At 42.5% G+C, this 17,211-nt stretch overlaps 12 non-coding genes across 12 annotated transcripts; all 12 read left to right on the top strand.

Annotated features, from left to right (window-relative positions):
• The first annotated feature begins 779 nt into the window (after positions 1–779).
• On the top strand, positions 780–864 carry TRNAR-UCU (transfer RNA arginine (anticodon UCU)). Its single transcript is given in 2 exon segments — positions 780–816; positions 829–864. It is a non-coding gene; the product is annotated as a tRNA-Arg (tRNA).
• Positions 865–3,178: 2,314 nt separating this feature from the next.
• TRNAR-UCU (transfer RNA arginine (anticodon UCU)) lies at positions 3,179–3,263 on the top strand. The gene is given in 2 exon segments: positions 3,179–3,215; positions 3,228–3,263. It is a non-coding gene; the product is annotated as a tRNA-Arg (tRNA).
• A 1,115-nt stretch (positions 3,264–4,378) lies between these two features.
• On the top strand, positions 4,379–4,463 carry TRNAR-UCU (transfer RNA arginine (anticodon UCU)). Its single transcript is given in 2 exon segments — positions 4,379–4,415; positions 4,428–4,463. It is a non-coding gene; the product is annotated as a tRNA-Arg (tRNA).
• A 1,128-nt stretch (positions 4,464–5,591) lies between these two features.
• Positions 5,592–5,676, top strand: TRNAR-UCU (transfer RNA arginine (anticodon UCU)). The gene is given in 2 exon segments: positions 5,592–5,628; positions 5,641–5,676. It is a non-coding gene; the product is annotated as a tRNA-Arg (tRNA).
• Positions 5,677–6,791: 1,115 nt separating this feature from the next.
• On the top strand, positions 6,792–6,876 carry TRNAR-UCU (transfer RNA arginine (anticodon UCU)). Its single transcript is given in 2 exon segments — positions 6,792–6,828; positions 6,841–6,876. It is a non-coding gene; the product is annotated as a tRNA-Arg (tRNA).
• A 1,128-nt stretch (positions 6,877–8,004) lies between these two features.
• TRNAR-UCU (transfer RNA arginine (anticodon UCU)) lies at positions 8,005–8,089 on the top strand. The gene is given in 2 exon segments: positions 8,005–8,041; positions 8,054–8,089. It is a non-coding gene; the product is annotated as a tRNA-Arg (tRNA).
• A 1,115-nt stretch (positions 8,090–9,204) lies between these two features.
• TRNAR-UCU (transfer RNA arginine (anticodon UCU)) lies at positions 9,205–9,289 on the top strand. Its single transcript is given in 2 exon segments — positions 9,205–9,241; positions 9,254–9,289. It is a non-coding gene; the product is annotated as a tRNA-Arg (tRNA).
• Positions 9,290–10,404: 1,115 nt separating this feature from the next.
• Positions 10,405–10,489, top strand: TRNAR-UCU (transfer RNA arginine (anticodon UCU)). Its single transcript is given in 2 exon segments — positions 10,405–10,441; positions 10,454–10,489. It is a non-coding gene; the product is annotated as a tRNA-Arg (tRNA).
• Positions 10,490–11,604: 1,115 nt separating this feature from the next.
• Positions 11,605–11,689, top strand: TRNAR-UCU (transfer RNA arginine (anticodon UCU)). The gene is given in 2 exon segments: positions 11,605–11,641; positions 11,654–11,689. It is a non-coding gene; the product is annotated as a tRNA-Arg (tRNA).
• Positions 11,690–12,830: 1,141 nt separating this feature from the next.
• Positions 12,831–12,915, top strand: TRNAR-UCU (transfer RNA arginine (anticodon UCU)). Its single transcript is given in 2 exon segments — positions 12,831–12,867; positions 12,880–12,915. It is a non-coding gene; the product is annotated as a tRNA-Arg (tRNA).
• A 1,115-nt stretch (positions 12,916–14,030) lies between these two features.
• On the top strand, positions 14,031–14,115 carry TRNAR-UCU (transfer RNA arginine (anticodon UCU)). The gene is given in 2 exon segments: positions 14,031–14,067; positions 14,080–14,115. It is a non-coding gene; the product is annotated as a tRNA-Arg (tRNA).
• A 2,315-nt stretch (positions 14,116–16,430) lies between these two features.
• On the top strand, positions 16,431–16,515 carry TRNAR-UCU (transfer RNA arginine (anticodon UCU)). Its single transcript is given in 2 exon segments — positions 16,431–16,467; positions 16,480–16,515. It is a non-coding gene; the product is annotated as a tRNA-Arg (tRNA).
• The last annotated feature ends 696 nt before the right edge of the window (positions 16,516–17,211 follow it).

Here is a 17,211-nt window from a genome sequence, read left to right as displayed (position 1 = left end):
GCCCCATTTTTACCAATGACACCACCAAACTTCCACTTCACTCCCGTGATATCTCTCGACTATTGCAACTCCTTACTCTATGGCCTGCCTCTAAACAGACCATTCCCCCTTCAGTCTATCTGATTCGCTACTGCCAGTTGTATCCCTCTTACCAACCATTTACTAGTAGAGGTGTCAGCCACCCGATCTCTGCCAATCTCTCCTTGGCTTCCGTTCTCCCAACAAATCAAATTCAAAATACTAAGGGCATAAAAAGCTTCCCACAACTCTGCCTCTAGCTACATCATTAACCTTATCATATAGTATCAAATAAACCACCCTGTTCTCTGCTTCCAAGAACTCCTGTTCGCTAGCTCCCTCAACACTTCATCCCATGCTGTCCTCTGGGATTTTCCCATGGACTATCCCATCCTCTCAAATTCCCTACACCAATCTATATGGCTATTTCCCTGTCTGTAGGCTTCAGGTGATCCCTGCAAACTCATCTATTCAGGATAGTCTTTCCTGCCATCACCTAATTGCTGAGCTCTTCCTTTCTCCAACAACTAATCAACGGTACAAATATTTCTACTTAACATGACCTCCGGTTCCCACTTAAATATCAAAAGATATTGCACTAAGGCACATGCCCAAGCAGGTAAATTTAAATCTTAAACTGTATCTGGACCAGATCTTGAGCTCATCCCTATTATTTAGCAGCGACCATTATTCAATTGTGTTTATTTGTTACGACTTGAATAGTTCCTCAGGCAAGTTCCTCTAACAAAGTCTTCAGAGAGGGCTCTGTGGCGCAATGGATAGCGCATTGGACTTCTAGTTGGTGTAGTAATTCAAAGGTTGTGGGTTCGAGTCCCACCAGAGTCGGTTTTATATAGTCATTCTTCATAGTGATGCTGCTCTAAAGCTTTATAAAGTAATGGATTACATTCATAAGGGAGCTTTATTGACGTGGATTTGCTGCACAAGTTAACGATAGAGCCTAGTGGTTTAGGCTTCTCTTGAGAGTTGATATCAGCAAAATTGGAAGTACCCTGTGCAATTCAGAGCAAAGAGAGGGAATGGTAAGCTAACCTGCGTTATATTGTTCCCTTCCCTCATGCCCGGTGCAAGCTGTAATTCTTTATGTACCCTTTTGTCAGCCCCACAACTATTTACTGTCTAAATCTCGCTACCTTCCCCACAATAAGAATTCCAAAGAATGCCCCATTTTTACCAATGACACCACCAAACTTCCACTTCACTCCCGTGATATCTCTCGACTATTGCAACTCCTTACTCTATGGCCTGCCTCTAAACAGACCATTCCCCCTTCAGTCTATCTGATTCGCTACTGCCAGTTGTATCCCCCTTACCAACCATTTACTAGTAGAGGTGTCAGCCACCCGATCTCTGCCAATCTCTCCTTGGCTTCCGTTCTCCCAACAAATCAAATTCAAAATACTAAGGGCATAAAAAGCTTCCCACAACTCTGCCTCTAGCTACATCATTAACCTTATCATATAGTATCAAATAAACCACCCTGTTCTCTGCTTCCAAGAACTCCTGTTTGCGAGCTCCCTCAACACTTCATCCCATGCTGTCCTCTGGGATTTTCCCATGGACTATCCCATCCTCTCAGATTCCCTACACCAATCTATATGGCTATTTCCCTGTCTGTATGCTTCAGGTGATCCCTGCAAACTCATCTATTAAGGATAGTCTTTCCTGCCATCACCTAATTGCTGAGCTCTTCCTTTCTCCAACAACTAATCAACGGTACAAATATTTCTACTTAACATGACCTCCGGTTCCCACTTAAATATCAAAAGATATTGCACTAAGGCACATGCCCAAGCAGGTAAATTTAAATCTTAAACTGTATCTGGACCAGATCTTGAGCTCATCCCTATTATTTAGCAGTGACCATTATTCAATTGTGTTTATTTGTTACGACTTGAATAGTTCCTCAAGCAAGTTCCTCTAACAAAGTCTTCAGAGAGGGCTCTGTGGGCAATGGATAGCGCATTGGACTTCTAGTTGTTGTAGTAATTCAAAGGTTGTGGGTTCGAGTCCCACCAGAGTCGGTTTTATATAGTCATTCTTCATAGTGATGCTGCTCTAATGCTTTATAAAGTAATGGATTACATTCATAAGGGAGCTTTATTGACGTGGATTTGCTGCACAAGTTAACGATAGAGCCTAGTGGTTTAGGCTTCTCTTGAGAGTTGATATCAGCAAAATTGGAAGTACCCTGTGCAATTCAGAGCAAAGAGAGGGAATGGTAAGCTAACCTGCGTTATATTGTTCCCTTCCCTCATGCCCGGTGCAAGCTGTAATTCTTTATATACCCTTTTGTCAGCCCCACAACTATTTACTGTCTAAATCTCGCTACCTTCCCCACAATAAGAATTCCAAAGAATGCCCCATTTTTACCAATGACACCACCAAACTTCCACTTCACTCCCGTGATATCTCTCGACTATTGCAACTCCTTACTCTATGGCCTGCCTCTAAACAGACCATTCCCCCTTCAGTCTATCTGATTCGCTACTGCCAGTTGTATCCCCCTTACCAACCATTTACTAGTAGAGGTGTCAGCCACCCGATCTCTGCCAATCTCTCCTTGGCTTCCGTTCTCCCAACAAATCAAATTCAAAATACTAAGGGCATAAAAAGCTTCCCACAACTCTGCCTCTAGCTACATCATTAACCTTATCATATAGTATCAAATAAACCACCCTGTTCTCTGCTTCCAAGAACTCCTGTTTGCGAGCTCCCTCAACACTTCATCCCATGCTGTCCTCTGGGATTTTCCCATGGACTATCCCATCCTCTCAGATTCCCTACACCAATCTATATGGCTATTTCCCTGTCTGTATGCTTCAGGTGATCCCTGCAAACTCATCTATTAAGGATAGTCTTTCCTGCCATCACCTAATTGCTGAGCTCTTCCTTTCTCCAACAACTAATCAACGGTACAAATATTTCTACTTAACATGACCTCCGGTTCCCACTTAAATATCAAAAGATATTGCACTAAGGCACATGCCCAAGCAGGTAAATTTAAATCTTAAACTGTATCTGGACCAGATCTTGAGCTCATCCCTATTATTTAGCAGTGACCATTATTCAATTGTGTTTATTTGTTACGACTTGAATAGTTCCTCAGGCAAGTTCCTCTAACAAAGTCTTCAGAGAGGGCTCTGTGGCGCAATGGATAGCGCATTGGACTTCTAGTTCGTGTAGTAATTCAAAGGTTGTGGGTTCGAGTCCCACCAGAGTCGGTTTTATATAGTCATTCTTCATAGTGATGCTGCTCTAATGCTTTATAAAGTAATGGATTACATTCATAAGGGAGCTTTATTGACGTGGATTTGCTGCACAAGTTAACGATAGAGCCTAGTGGTTTAGGCTTCTCTTGAGAGTTGATATCAGCAAAATTGGAAGTACCCTGTGCAATTCAGAGCAAAGAGAGGGAATGGTAAGCTAACCTGTGTTATATTGTTCCCTTCCCTCATGCCCGGTGCAAGCTGTAATTCTTTATTTACCCTTTTGTCAGCCCCACAACTATTTACTGTCTAAATCTCGCTACCTTCCCCACAATAAGAATTCCAAAGAATGCCCCATTTTTACCAATGACACCACCAAACTTCCACTTCACTCCCGTGATATCTCTCGACTATTGCAACTCCTTACTCTATGGCCTGCCTCTAAACAGACCATTCCCCCTTCAGTCTATCTGATTCGCTACTGCCAGTTGTATCCCCCTTACCAACCATTTACTAGTAGAGGTGTCAGCCACCCGATCTCTGACAATCTCTCCTTGGCTTCCGTTCTCCCAACAAATCAAATTCAAAATACTAAGGGCATAAAAAGCTTCCCACAACTCTGCCTCTAGCTACATCATTAACCTTATCATATAGTATCAAATAAACCACCCTGTTCTCTGCTTCCAAGAACTCCTGTTCGCTAGCTCCCTCAACACTTCATCCCATGCTGTCCTCTGGGATTTTCCCATGGACTATCCCATCCTCTCAAATTCCCTACACCAATCTATATGGCTATTTCCCTGTCTGTATGCTTCAGGTGATCCCTGCAAACTCATCTATTCAGGATAGTCTTTCCTGCCATCACCTAATTGCTGAGCTCTTCCTTTCTCCAACAACTAATCAACGGTACAAATATTTCTACTTAACATGACCTCCGGTTCCCACTTAAATATCAAAAGATATTGCACTAAGGCACATGCCCAAGCAGGTAAATTTAAATCTTAAACTGTATCTGGACCAGATCTTGAGCTCATACCTATTATTTAGCAGTGACCATTATTCAATTGTGTTTATTTGTTACGACTTGAATAGTTCTTCAGGCAAGTTCCTCTAACAAAGTCTTCAGAGAGGGCTCTGTGGCGCAATGGATAGCGCATTGGACTTCTAGTTGGTGTAGTAATTCAAAGGTTGTGGGTTCGAGTCCCACCAGAGTCGGTTTTATATAGTCATTCTTCATAGTGATGCTGCTCTAATGCTTTATAAAGTAATGGATTACATTCATAAGGGAGCTTTATTGACGTGGATTTGCTGCACAAGTTAACGATAGAGCCTAGTGGTTTAGGCTTCTCTTGAGAGTTGATATCAGCAAAATTGGAAGTACCCTGTGCAATTCAGAGCAAAGAGAGGGAATGGTAAGCTAACCTGCGTTATATTGTTCCCTTCCCTCATGCCCGGTGCAAGCTGTAATTCTTTATGTACCCTTTTGTCAGCCCCACAACTATTTACTGTCTAAATCTCGCTACCTTCCCCACAATAAGAATTCCAAAGAATGCCCCATTTTTACCAATGACACCACCAAACTTCCACTTCACTCCCGTGATATCTCTCGACTATTGCAACTCCTTACTCTATGGCCTGCCTCTAAACAGACCATTCGCCCTTCAGTCTATCTGATTCGCTACTGCCAGTTGTATCCCCCTTACCAACCATTTACTAGTAGAGGTGTCAGCCACCCGATCTCTGCCAATCTCTCCTTGGCTTCCGTTCTCCTAACAAATCAAATTCAAAATACTAAGGGCATAAAAAGCTTCCCACAACTCTGCCTCTAGCTACATCATTAACCTTATCATATAGTATCAAATAAACCACCCTGTTCTCTGCTTCCAAGAACTCCTGTTCGCTAGCTCCCTCAACACTTCATCCCATGCTGTCCTCTGGGATTTTCCCATGGACTATCCCATCCTCTCAAATTCCCTACACCAATCTATATGGCTATTTCCCTGTCTGTATGCTTCAGGTGATCCCTGCAAACTCATCTATTCAGGATAGTCTTTCCTGCCATCACCTAATTGCTGAGCTCTTCCTTTCTCCAACAACTAATCAACGGTACAAATATTTCTACTTAACATGACCTCCGGTTCCCACTTAAATATCAAAAGATATTGCACTAAGGCACATGCCCAAGCAGGTAAATTTAAATCTTAAACTGTATCTGGACCAGATCTTGAGCTCATCCCTATTATTTAGCAGTGACCATTATTCAATTGTGTTTATTTGTTACGACTTGAATAGTTCCTCAGGCAAGTTCCTCAGGCAAGTTCCTCTAACAAAGTCTTCAGAGAGGGCTCTGTGGCGCAATGGATAGCGCATTGGACTTCTAGTTCGTGTAGTAATTCAAAGGTTGTGGGTTCGAGTCCCACCAGAGTCGGTTTTATATAGTCATTCTTCATAGTGATGCTGCTCTAATGCTTTATAAAGTAATGGATTACATTCATAAGGGAGCTTTGTTGACGTGGATTTGCTGCACAAGTTAACGATAGAGCCTAGTGGTTTAGGCTTCTCTTGAGAGTTGATATCAGCAAAATTGGAAGTACCCTGTGCAATTCAGAGCAAAGAGAGGGAATGGTAAGCTAACCTGTGTTATATTGTTCCCTTCCCTCATGCCCGGTGCAAGCTGTAATTCTTTATTTACCCTTTTGTCAGCCCCACAACTATTTACTGTCTAAATCTCGCTACCTTCCCCACAATAAGAATTCCAAAGAATGCCCCATTTTTACCAATGACACCACCAAACTTCCACTTCACTCCCGTGATATCTCTCGACTATTGCAACTCCTTACTCTATGGCCTGCCTCTAAACAGACCATTCCCCCTTCAGTCTATCTGATTCGCTACTGCCAGTTGTATCCCCCTTACCAACCATTTACTAGTAGAGGTGTCAGCCACCCGATCTCTGACAATCTCTCCTTGGCTTCCGTTCTCCCAACAAATCAAATTCAAAATACTAAGGGCATAAAAAGCTTCCCACAACTCTGCCTCTAGCTACATCATTAACCTTATCATATAGTATCAAATAAACCACCCTGTTCTCTGCTTCCAAGAACTCCTGTTCGCTAGCTCCCTCAACACTTCATCCCATGCTGTCCTCTGGGATTTTCCCATGGACTATCCCATCCTCTCAAATTCCCTACACCAATCTATATGGCTATTTCCCTGTCTGTATGCTTCAGGTGATCCCTGCAAACTCATCTATTCAGGATAGTCTTTCCTGCCATCACCTAATTGCTGAGCTCTTCCTTTCTCCAACAACTAATCAACGGTACAAATATTTCTACTTAACATGACCTCCGGTTCCCACTTAAATATCAAAAGATATTGCACTAAGGCACATGCCCAAGCAGGTAAATTTAAATCTTAAACTGTATCTGGACCAGATCTTGAGCTCATACCTATTATTTAGCAGTGACCATTATTCAATTGTGTTTATTTGTTACGACTTGAATAGTTCTTCAGGCAAGTTCCTCTAACAAAGTCTTCAGAGAGGGCTCTGTGGCGCAATGGATAGCGCATTGGACTTCTAGTTGGTGTAGTAATTCAAAGGTTGTGGGTTCGAGTCCCACCAGAGTCGGTTTTATATAGTCATTCTTCATAGTGATGCTGCTCTAATGCTTTATAAAGTAATGGATTACATTCATAAGGGAGCTTTATTGACGTGGATTTGCTGCACAAGTTAACGATAGAGCCTAGTGGTTTAGGCTTCTCTTGAGAGTTGATATCAGCAAAATTGGAAGTACCCTGTGCAATTCAGAGCAAAGAGAGGGAATGGTAAGCTAACCTGCGTTATATTGTTCCCTTCCCTCATGCCCGGTGCAAGCTGTAATTCTTTATGTACCCTTTTGTCAGCCCCACAACTATTTACTGTCTAAATCTCGCTACCTTCCCCACAATAAGAATTCCAAAGAATGCCCCATTTTTACCAATGACACCACCAAACTTCCACTTCACTCCCGTGATATCTCTCGACTATTGCAACTCCTTACTCTATGGCCTGCCTCTAAACAGACCATTCCCCCTTCAGTCTATCTGATTCGCTACTGCCAGTTGTATCCCCCTTACCAACCATTTACTAGTAGAGGTGTCAGCCACCCGATCTCTGCCAATCTCTCCTTGGCTTCCGTTCTCCCAACAAATCAAATTCAAAATACTAAGGGCATAAAAAGCTTCCCACAACTCTGCCTCTAGCTACATCATTAACCTTATCATATAGTATCAAATAAACCACCCTGTTCTCTGCTTCCAAGAACTCCTGTTCGCTAGCTCCCTCAACACTTCATCCCATGCTGTCCTCTGGGATTTTCCCATGGACTATTCCATCCTCTCAAATTCCCTACACCAATCTATATGGCTATTTCCCTGTCTGTATGCTTCAGGTGATCCCTGCAAACTCATCTATTCAGGATAGTCTTTCCTGCCATCACCTAATTGCTGAGCTCTTCCTTTCTCCAACAACTAATCAACGGTACAAATATTTCTACTTAACATGACCTCCGGTTCCCACTTAAATATCAAAAGATATTGCACTAAGGCACATGCCCAAGCAGGTAAATTTAAATCTTAAACTGTATCTGGACCAGATCTTGAGCTCATCCCTATTATTTAGCAGTGACCATTATTCAATTGTGTTTATTTGTTACGACTTGAATAGTTCCTCAGGCAAGTTCCTCAGGCAAGTTCCTCTAACAAAGTCTTCAGAGAGGGCTCTGTGGCACAATGGATAGCGTATTGGACTTCTAGTTAGTGTAGTAATTCAAAGGTTGTGGGTTCGAGTCCCACCAGAGTCGGTTTTATATAGTCATTCTTCATAGTGATGCTGCTCTAATGCTTTATAAAGTAATGGATTACAGTCATAAGGGAGCTTTATTGACGTGGATTTGCTGCACAAGTTAACGATAGAGCCTAGTGGTTTAGGCTTCTCTTGAGAGTTGATATCAGCAAAATTGGAAGTACCCTGTGCAATTCAGAGCAAAGAGAGGGAATGGTAAGCTAACCTGCGTTATATTGTTCCCTTCCCTCATGCCCGGTGCAAGCTGTAATTCTTTATGTACCCTTTTGTCAGCCCCACAACTATTTACTGTCTAAATCTCGCTACCTTCCCCACAATAAGAATTCCAAAGAATGCCCCATTTTTACCAATGACACCACCAAACTTCCACTTCACTCCCGTGATATCTCTCGACTATTGCAACTCCTTACTCTATGGCCTGCCTCTAAACAGACCATTCGCCCTTCAGTCTATCTGATTCGCTACTGCCAGTTGTATCCCCCTTACCAACCATTTACTAGTAGAGGTGTCAGCCACCCGATCTCTGCCAATCTCTCCTTGGCTTCCGTTCTCCTAACAAATCAAATTCAAAATACTAAGGGCATAAAAAGCTTCCCACATCTCTGCCTCTAGCTACATCATTAACCTTATCATATAGTATCAAATAAACCACCCTGTTCTCTGCTTCCAAGAACTCCTGTTCGCTAGCTCCCTCAACACTTCATCCCATGCTGTCCTCTGGGATTTTCCCATGGACTATCCCATCCTCTCAAATTCCCTACACCAATCTATATGGCTATTTCCCTGTCTGTATGCTTCAGGTGATCCCTGCAAACTCATCTATTCAGGATAGTCTTTCCTGCCATCACCTAATTGCTGAGCTCTTCCTTTCTCCAACAACTAATCAACGGTACAAATATTTCTACTTAACATGACCTCCGGTTCCCACTTAAATATCAAAAGATATTGCACTAAGGCACATGCCCAAGCAGGTAAATTTAAATCTTAAACTGTATCTGGACCAGATCTTGAGCTCATCCCTATTATTTAGCAGTGACCATTATTCAATTGTGTTTATTTGTTACGACTTGAATAGTTCCTCAGGCAAGTTCCTCTAACAAAGTCTTCAGAGAGGGCTCTGTGGCGCAATGGATAGCGCATTGGACTTCTAGTTCGTGTAGTAATTCAAAGGTTGTGGGTTCGAGTCCCACCAGAGTCGGTTTTATATAGTCATTCTTCATAGTGATGCTGCTCTAATGCTTTATAAAGTAATGGATTACATTCATAAGGGAGCTTTATTGACGTGGATTTGCTGCACAAGTTAACGATAGAGCCTAGTGGTTTAGGCTTCTCTTGAGAGTTGATATCAGCAAAATTGGAAGTACCCTGTGCAATTCAGAGCAAAGAGAGGGAATGGTAAGCTAACCTGTGTTATATTGTTCCCTTCCCTCATGCCCGGTGATAGCTGTAATTCTTTATTTACCCTTTTGTCAGCCCCACAACTATTTACTGTCTAAATCTCGCTACCTTCCCCACAATAAGAATTCCAAAGAATGCCCCATTTTTACCAATGACACCACCAAACTTCCACTTCACTCCCGTGATATCTCTCGACTATTGCAACTCCTTACTCTATGGCCTGCCTCTAAACAGACCATTCCCCCTTCAGTCTATCTGATTCGCTACTGCCAGTTGTATCCCCCTTACCAACCATTTACTAGTAGAGGTGTCAGCCACCCGATCTCTGACAATCTCTCCTTGGCTTCCGTTCTCCCAACAAATCAAATTCAAAATACTAAGGGCATAAAAAGCTTCCCACAACTCTGCCTCTAGCTACATCATTAACCTTATCATATAGTATCAAATAAACCACCCTGTTCTCTGCTTCCAAGAACTCCTGTTCGCTAGCTCCCTCAACACTTCATCCCATGCTGTCCTCTGGGATTTTCCCATGGACTATCCCATCCTCTCAAATTCCCTACACCAATCTATATGGCTATTTCCCTGTCTGTATGCTTCAGGTGATCCCTGCAAACTCATCTATTCAGGATAGTCTTTCCTGCCATCACCTAATTGCTGAGCTCTTCCTTTCTCCAACAACTAATCAACGGTACAAATATTTCTACTTAACATGACCTCCGGTTCCCACTTAAATATCAAAAGATATTGCACTAAGGCACATGCCCAAGCAGGTAAATTTAAATCTTAAACTGTATCTGGACCAGATCTTGAGCTCATACCTATTATTTAGCAGTGACCATTATTCAATTGTGTTTATTTGTTACGACTTGAATAGTTCTTCAGGCAAGTTCCTCTAACAAAGTCTTCAGAGAGGGCTCTGTGGCGCAATGGATAGCGCATTGGACTTCTAGTTGGTGTAGTAATTCAAAGGTTGTGGGTTCGAGTCCCACCAGAGTCGGTTTTATATAGTCATTCTTCATAGTGATGCTGCTCTAATGCTTTATAAAGTAATGGATTACATTCATAAGGGAGCTTTATTGACGTGGATTTGCTGCACAAGTTAACGATAGAGCCTAGTGGTTTAGGCTTCTCTTGAGAGTTGATATCAGCAAAATTGGAAGTACCCTGTGCAATTCAGAGCAAAGAGAGGGAATGGTAAGCTAACATGCGTTATATTGTTCCCTTCCCTCATGCCCGGTGCAAGCTGTAATTCTTTATGTACCCTTTTGTCAGCCCCACAACTATTTACTGTCTAAATCTCGCTACCTTCCCCACAATAAGAATTCCAAAGAATGCCCCATTTTTACCAATGACACCACCAAACTTCCACTTCACTCCCGTGATATCTCTCGACTATTGCAACTCCTTACTCTATGGCCTGCCTCTAAACAGACCATTCGCCCTTCAGTCTATCTGATTCGCTACTGCCAGTTGTATCCCCCTTACCAACCATTTACTAGTAGAGGTGTCAGCCACCCGATCTCTGCCAATCTCTCCTTGGCTTCCGTTCTCCTAACAAATCAAATTCAAAATACTAAGGGCATAAAAAGCTTCCCACAACTCTGCCTCTAGCTACATCATTAACCTTATCATATAGTATCAAATAAACCACCCTGTTCTCTGCTTCCAAGAACTCCTGTTCGCTAGCTCCCTCAACACTTCATCCCATGCTGTCCTCTGGGATTTTCCCATGGACTATCCCATCCTCTCAAATTCCCTACACCAATCTATATGGCTATTTCCCTGTCTGTATGCTTCAGGTGATCCCTGCAAACTCATCTATTCAGGATAGTCTTTCCTGCCATCACCTAATTGCTGAGCTCTTCCTTTCTCCAACAACTAATCAACGGTACAAATATTTCTACTTAACATGACCTCCGGTTCCCACTTAAATATCAAAAGATATTGCACTAAGGCACATGCCCAAGCAGGTAAATTTAAATCTTAAACTGTATCTGGACCAGATCTTGAGCTCATTCCTATTATTTAGCAGTGACCATTATTCAATTGTGTTTATTTGTCACGACTTGAATAGTTCCTCAGGCAAGTTCCTCTAACAAAGTCTTCAGAGAGGGCTCTGTGGCGCAATGGATAGCACATTGGACTTCTAGTTGGTGTAGTAATTCAAAGGTTGTGGGTTCGAGTCCCACCAGAGTCGGTTTTATATAGTCATTCTTCATAGTGATGCTCCTCTAATGCTTTATAAAGTAATGGATTACATTCATAAGGGAGCTTTATTGACGTGGATTTGCTGCACAAGTTAACGATAGAGCCTAGTGGTTTAGGCTTCTCTTGAGAGTTGATATCAGCAAAATTGGAAGTACCCTGTGCAATTCAGAGCAAAGAGAGGGAATGGTAAGCTAACCTGCGTTATATTGTTCCCTTCCCTCATGCCCGGTGCAAGCTGTAATTCTTTATGTACCCTTTTGTCAGCCCCACAACTATTTACTGTCTAAATCTCGCTACCTTCCCCACAATAAGAATTCCAAAGAATGCCCCATTTTTACCAATGACACCACCAAACTTCCACTTCACTCCCGTGATATCTCTCGACTATTGCAACTCCTTACTCTATGGCCTGCCTCTAAACAGACCATTCCCCCTTCAGTCTATCTGATTCGCTACTGCCAGTTGTATCCCCCTTACCAACCATTTACTAGTAGAGGTGTCAGCCACCCGATCTCTGCCAATCTCTCCTTGGCTTCCGTTCTCCCAACAAATCAAATTCAAAATACTAAGGGCATAAAAAGCTTCCCACAACTCTGCCTCTAGCTACATCATTAACCTTATCATATAGTATCAAATAAACCACCCTGTTCTCTGCTTCCAAGAACTCCTGTTCGCTAGCTCCCTCAACACTTCATCCCATGCTGTCCTCTGGGATTTTCCCATGGACTATCCCATCCTCTCAAATTCCCTACACCAATCTATATGGCTATTTCCCTGTCTGTATGCTTCAGGTGATCCCTGCAAACTCATCTATTCAGGATAGTCTTTCCTGCCATCACCTAATTGCTGAGCTCTTCCTTTCTCCAACAACTAATCAACGGTACAAATATTTCTACTTAACATGACCTTCGGTTCCCACTTAAATATCAAAAGATATTGCACTAAGGCACATGCCCAAGCAGGTAAATTTAAATCTTAAACTGTATCTGGACCAGATCTTGAGCTCATCCCTATTATTTAGCAGTGACCATTATTCAATTGTGTTTATTTGTTACGACTTGAATAGTTCCTCAGGCAAGTTCCTCAGGCAAGTTCCTCAGGCAAGTTCCTCTAACAAAGTCTTCAGAGAGGGCTCTGTGGCACAATGGATAGCGTATTGGACTTCTAGTTAGTGTAGTAATTCAAAGGTTGTGGGTTCGAGTCCCACCAGAGTCGGTTTTATATAGTCATTCTTCATAGTGATGCTGCTCTAATGCTTTATAAAGTAATGGATTACAGTCATAAGGGAGCTTTATTGACGTGGATTTGCTGCACAAGTTAACGATAGAGCCTAGTGGTTTAGGCTTCTCTTGAGAGTTGATATCAGCAAAATTGGAAGTACCCTGTGCAATTCAGAGCAAAGAGAGGGAATGGTAAGCTAACCTGCGTTATATTGTTCCCTTCCCTCATGCCCGGTGCAAGCTGTAATTCTTTATGTACCCTTTTGTCAGCCCCACAACTATTTACTGTCTAAATCTCGCTACCTTCCCCACAATAAGAATTCCAAAGAATGCCCCATTTTTACCAATGACACCACCAAACTTCCACTTCACTCCCGTGATATCTCTCGACTATTGCAACTCCTTACTCTATGGCCTGCCTCTAAACAGACCATTCGCCCTTCAGTCTATCTGATTCGCTACTGCCAGTTGTATCCCCCTTACCAACCATTTACTAGTAGAGGTGTCAGCCACCCGATCTCTGCCAATCTCTCCTTGGCTTCCGTTCTCCCAACAAATCAAATTCAAAATACTAAGGGCATAAAAAGCTTCCCACAACTCTGCCTCTAGCTACATCATTAACCTTATCATATAGTATCAAATAAACCACCCTGTTCTCTGCTTCCAAGAACTCCTGTTCGCTAGCTCCCTCAACACTTCATCCCATGCTGTCCTCTGGGATTTTCCCATGGACTATCCCATCCTCTCAAATTCCCTACACCAATCTATATGGCTATTTCCCTGTCTGTATGCTTCAGGTGATCCCTGCAAACTCATCTATTCAGGATAGTCTTTCCTGCCATCACCTAATTGCTGAGCTCTTCCTTTCTCCAACAACTAATCAACGGTACAAATATTTCTACTTAACATGACCTCCGGTTCCCACTTAAATATCAAAAGATATTGCACTAAGGCACATGCCCAAGCAGGTAAATTTAAATCTTAAACTGTATCTGGACCAGATCTTGAGCTCATCCCTATTATTTAGCAGTGACCATTATTCAATTGTGTTTATTTGTTACGACTTGAATAGTTCCTCAGGCAAGTTCCTCTAACAAAGTCTTCAGAGAGGGCTCTGTGGCGCATTGGATAGCGCATTGGACTTCTAGTTGGTGTAGTAATTCAAAGGTTGTGGGTTCGAGTCCCACCAGAGTCGGTTTTATATAGTCATTCTTCATAGTGATGCTGCTCTAATGCTTTATAAAGTAATGGATTACATTCATAAGGGAGCTTTATTGACGTGGATTTGCTGCACAAGTTAACGATAGAGCCTAGTGGTTTAGGCTTCTCTTGAGAGTTGATATCAGCAAAATTGGAAGTACCCTGTGCAATTCAGAGCAAAGAGAGGGAATGGTAAGCTAACCTGCGTTATATTGTTCCCTTCCCTCATGCCCGGTGCAAGCTGTAATTCTTTATGTACCCTTTTGTCAGCCCCACAACTATTTACTGTCTAAATCTCGCTACCTTCCCCACAATAAGAATTCCAAAGAATGCCCCATTTTTACCAATGACACCACCAAACTTCCACTTCACTCCCGTGATATCTCTCGACTATTGCAACTCCTTACTCTATGGCCTGCCTCTAAACAGACCATTCCCCCTTCAGTCTATCTGATTCGCTACTGCCAGTTGTATCCCCCTTACCAACCATTTACTAGTAGAGGTGTCAGCCACCCGATCTCTGCCAATCTCTCCTTGGCTTCCGTTCTCCCAACAAATCAAATTCAAAATACTAAGGGCATAAAAAGCTTCCCACAACTCTGCCTCTAGCTACATCATTAACCTTATCATATAGTATCAAATAAACCACCCTGTTCTCTGCTTCCAAGAACTCCTGTTCGCTAGCTCCCTCAACACTTCATCCCATGCTGTCCTCTGGGATTTTCCCATGGACTATCCCATCCTCTCAAATTCCCTACACCAATCTATATGGCTATTTCCCTGTCTGTATGCTTCAGGTGATCCCTGCAAACTCATCTATTCAGGATAGTCTTTCCTGCCATCACCTAATTGCTGAGCTCTTCCTTTCTCCAACAACTAATCAACGGTACAAATATTTCTACTTAACATGACCTCCGGTTCCCACTTAAATATCAAAAGATATTGCACTAAGGCACATGCCCAAGCAGGTAAATTTAAATCTTAAACTGTATCTGGACCAGATCTTGAGCTCATCCCTATTATTTAGCAGTGACCATTATTCAATTGTGTTTATTTGTTACAACTTGAATAGTTCCTCAGGCAAGTTCCTCTAACAAAGTCTTCAGAGAGGGCTCTGTGGCGCATTGGATAGCGCATTGGACTTCTAGTTGGTGTAGTAATTCCAAGGTTGTGGGTTTGAGTCCCACCAGAGTCGGTTTTATATAGTCATTCTTCATAGTGATGCTGCTCTAATGCTTTATAAAGTAATGGATTACATTCATAAGGGAGCTTTATTGACGTGGATTTGCTGCACAAGTTAACGATAGAGCCTAGTGGTTTAGGCTTCTCTTGAGAGTTGATATCAGCAAAATTGGAAGTACCCTGTGCAATTCAGAGCAAAGAGAGGGAATGGTAAGCTAACCTGCGTTATATTGTTCCCTTCCCTCATGCCCGGTGCAAGCTGTAATTCTTTATGTACCCTTTTGTCAGCCCCACAACTATTTACTGTCTAAATCTCGCTACCTTCCCCACAATAAGAATTCCAAAGAATGCCCCATTTTTACCAATGACACCACCAAACTTCCACTTCACTCCCGTGATATCTCTCGACTATTGCAACTCCTTACTCTATGGCCTGCCTCTAAACAGACCATTCCCCCTTCAGTCTATCTGATTCGCTACTGCCAGTTGTATCCCCCTTACCAACCATTTACTAGTAGAGGTGTCAGCCACCCGATCTCTGCCAATCTCTCCTTGGCTTCCGTTCTCCCAACAAATCAAATTCAAAATACTAAGGGCATAAAAAGCTTCCCACAACTCTGCCTCTAGCTACATCATTAACCTTATCATATAGTATCAAATAAACCACCCTGTTCTCTGCTTCCAAGAACTCCTGTTCGCTAGCTCCCTCAACAATTCATCCCATGCTGTCCTCTGGGATTTTCCCATGGACTATCCCATCCTCTCAAATTCCCTACACCAATCTATATGGCTATTTCCCTGTCTGTATGCTTCAGGTGATCCCTGCAAACTCATCTATTCAGGATAGTCTTTCCTGCCATCACCTAATTGCTGAGCTCTTCCTTTCTCCAACAACTAATCAACGGTACAAATATTGCTACTTAACATGACCTCCGGTTCCCACTTAAATATCAAAAGATATTGCACTAAGGCACATGCCCAAGCAGGTAAATTTAAATCTTAAACTGTATCTGGACCAGATCTTGAGCTCATCCCTATTATTTAGCAGTGACCATTATTCAATTGTGTTTATTTGTTACGACTTGAATAGTTCCTCAGGCAAGTTCCTCTAACAAAGTCTTCAGAGAGGGCTCTGTGGCGCAATGGATAGCGCATTGGACTTCTAGTTGGTGTAGTAATTCAAAGGTTGTGGGTTCGAGTCCCACCAGAGTCGGTTTTATATAGTCATTCTTCATAGTGATGCTGCTCTAATGCTTTATAAAGTAATGGATTACATTCATAAGGGAGCTTTATTGACGTGGATTTGCTGCACAAGTTAACGATAGAGCCTAGTGGTGTAGGCTTCTCTTGAGAGTTGATATCAGCAAAATTGGAAGTACCCTGTGCAATTCAGAGCAAAGAGAGGGAATGGTAAGCTAACCTGCGTTATATTGTTCCCTTCCCTTATGCCCGGTGCAAGCTGTAATTCTTTATGTACCCTTTTGTCAGCCCCACAACTATTTACTGTCTAAATCTCGCTACCTTCCCCACAATAAGAATTCCAAAGAATGCCCCATTTTTACCAATGACACCACCAAACTTCCACTTCACTCCCGTGATATCTCTCGACTATTGCAACTCCTTACTCTATGGCCTGCCTCTAAACAGACCATTCCCCCTTCAGTCTATCTGATTCGCTACTGCCAGTTGTATCCCCCTTACCAACCATTTACTAGTAGAGGTGTCAGCCACCCGATCTCTGCCAATCTCTCCTTGGCTTCCGTTCTCCCAACAAATCAAATTCAAAATACTAAGGGCATAAAAAGCTTCCCACAACTCTGCCTCTAGCTACATCATTAACCTTATCATATAGTATCAAATAAACCACCCTGTTCTCTGCTTCCAAGAACTCCTGTTCGCTAGCTCCCTC

This window comes from Lithobates pipiens, unplaced genomic scaffold, assembly GCF_037356315.1.
Source record: "Lithobates pipiens isolate NorthernLeopardFrog02 unplaced genomic scaffold, aLitPip1_a1.2 Scaffold_13, whole genome shotgun sequence".
NCBI classification, from domain to species: domain Eukaryota; kingdom Metazoa; phylum Chordata; class Amphibia; order Anura; family Ranidae; genus Lithobates; species Lithobates pipiens.
The sequence above is the reverse complement of the archived record's forward strand: the minus strand, read 5'-3'. Positions and strand labels throughout refer to the sequence as shown.